Below are 2,916 nucleotides of genomic sequence, written 5' to 3' on the forward strand. Positions count from 1 at the left end.
ACCCGAAACACAGGTGAGGCGGAATGGACACGCCTACTGAAACTGAGTTACAGTGCTTGTATTTAGGCTTTTATTTTCATCTACTTTATTATTACTCATCATCATTAATCGCTCAAGCACTTTAATGTAGCGAAATAGCGGTTATATTGCCATTTTATTTGTTATCTTCCTCTCATTTCAATTAAAAAACGACCCCCCCCCCCACCACACACAAATATATGCAAAATATTTACCACGTGACTTGTTTCAGCCAATCAGCGAAATATTTTGCTGCACATTATAAAGATTACGGTTCTAAATAATTACTTAAATAAAATATTTTTTGGGGTGTGTGCGTGTGTGTGTGTGTCTTCAATGTATTTATTCAGATTTAACAGCATTGGAAAGAGATAGCGATAAGACAAGTTTTTCCCCTTTTTTGTCCCAAAGTATAATTGAAAAATATGTGCTGTGTATGTTATATAAATGTTTTTTAAGCACTGCAAATGTAATAATTATGATATATAAATGATACTATATTAGGGCTGTCAAACGATTAAATTTTTTAATTGCGTTAATCACACCTTAAAAATTAATTAATCGGAATTAATCGCAATTCAAACCATCTGTAAAATACGCCATATTTTTCTGTAAATTATTGTTGGAACGGAATGGAATAAGACACAAGACTGATATATACTTTCAATATACTGTACATACTGTAAGGACTGTATTTGTTTATTATAACAATAAATCAACAAGATGGCATTAACATTAACATTCTGTTCAAGCGATCCATGGATACAAAGACTTGTAGTTCTTAAAAGATAAATGTTAGTACAAGTTATAGAAATTTTATATTAAACTCCCTCTTAATGTTTTCGTTTTAATAAAATTAGTAAAATTTTTGATCAAAAATAAATTAGTAGCTCGCCATTGTTGATGTCAGTAATTACACAATGCTAATGGTGCTGAAACCCATGAAATCAGTCTCACCCAAGTGCCAGCAGAGGGCGACAAAACACCAAAAAAACACAAGTAACAAGTGGACATGAAACTGTGCTGTCATTTTAATCTGTTTGAGCGGGGAATGTGCGTTAATTGCGTAAAATATTTTAACGTGATTAATTTAAAAAATTAATTACCGCCCGTTAACATGATAATTTTGACAGCCCTAATATATATAAGAAAACAATGATTTGTACATTTACACATACAATGATTTGTACATTTATACATGTATATATATTAACATTTTTATATAAAATACTTTTTTCATTTTTTCTTTTTTAATCCTGCGGTGGACAGAAGGCGCAACGTTTTAAGCTTGAAGTAGCGAGGGATTACTGTATAATCAAATCTGCGATAATATACCTATATACCACGAGAGGAAGAACAAACGTGGTGATTTGCAATTTACCTGTCATTTAATTTTCTTTCAGGGAGACCATATTTGGTCTTTTTTTTTCTTTTTTAAATTTAACAAACAACAAATAATACAACATACATTAAACAAAACATAGATGCCAGGGGGAGCCGTCGCTATTAATTAAACCAATGTTTTCACAAACATTAAAAGATTTATGAGCCTTTTTATTTTTCCAGTACGTGATAAACTCCAAATAGGAAATGGTGTCATTGTAAAATGTTTGAAAGAAAGTTTCAGTGTGCTGTGTTTCCATTTGTGAAGAAAGAAATTAGCCATTAAAATGAACAAATTGATTACAAAAAACTTTTTACCTAAATCTGCGTTCGGAGAAAAAAAGAAATCTCATCTAAGTCCTCTTTGATCTTACTGGTGACAAAGTTGCTGAACTCTTTCCAGTAAGTGTTGAGCAGTCTCGGAGTGGATTGCACAAAAAGAACATTTTATATCAATGTCCTTTTTAGACCGGGACATATAATGACATGCCGGGTAGAATTTATGCAATATTTTAAAAGACACTTCTTTCACCTTGTTTGCAATCAAGTACCTATTTGGATTTGACCATCTTCTTTTTCAAATAATATCGTTTATGAAGCAATTTTTTTCTTTTAAAAGCATGATCACTCCTGCGGGCATAGCATCAAATAAAATAGCATATTGTCTCTGAGCGACTGGACATTTGAAACTTAAGAATTAAGAATAGGACATAAATTGCCCACTACTGTTCAATAATTGCTAAACCAAAAGCACCTGTTTCTCTACCCAAAATAAATAAAACATTATATTCTTGTAAAGAATGTCCTTAATACAGTATTTCATATAATGTCCATATTGGTCAATTAATAGCTTAATTTAAAATGTTTTATGCGCCAGTATCACGTGACTTGCTCCAGCCAATCTGCATTAAGTATTTTTCTTAATTCTAAACAAACAAACAAACAAACAAACAAACAAACAAACAAACAAACAAACAAACAAACAAACAAACAAACTCATTAATTAAAGTATACATATAGGAATAATGCAGTATTGAAATCCATATTTAGTAATCATTTGTGTTGAAATAAAAGTATTTAAATGAGTAATTTTGTTTCGTCTTCTAAAATGAATAAATTTGATAGTAACAATTCATGTCCTTATTAGTTGAGCCTACAGGTGACGCTGTTGCTGCTCTTGAAAGAATATGAAATATAACTTCCTTAAACATGGAAGCGCTAGGACCCAGTGGACATGTCTTACTGCGGCGTTTGATGTCATTTGTGAAAATCGGAATCTGCGTTTGCAGCAACACTCCAATCGTATTCTGGACATGAATATAAGATTGATTACTCAAACATTTGACATTTCATTTAAATTTTTTTATTTTATTCAAATTTAAACGCAAAATTACCATTGTTAGAAGTTTGAAAATTCCGAATAATCAGCTGTAATTGCTTAATTCCGACAGTACATGAAGGCATCGCCAGCCACCGCGTGGTTCCCCACCCTACTGCCTCCCAGTCCAAGTCCCG

This window comes from Corythoichthys intestinalis, unplaced genomic scaffold (genome assembly GCF_030265065.1).
Source record: "Corythoichthys intestinalis isolate RoL2023-P3 unplaced genomic scaffold, ASM3026506v1 HiC_scaffold_23, whole genome shotgun sequence".
NCBI lineage: Eukaryota > Metazoa > Chordata > Actinopteri > Syngnathiformes > Syngnathidae > Corythoichthys > Corythoichthys intestinalis.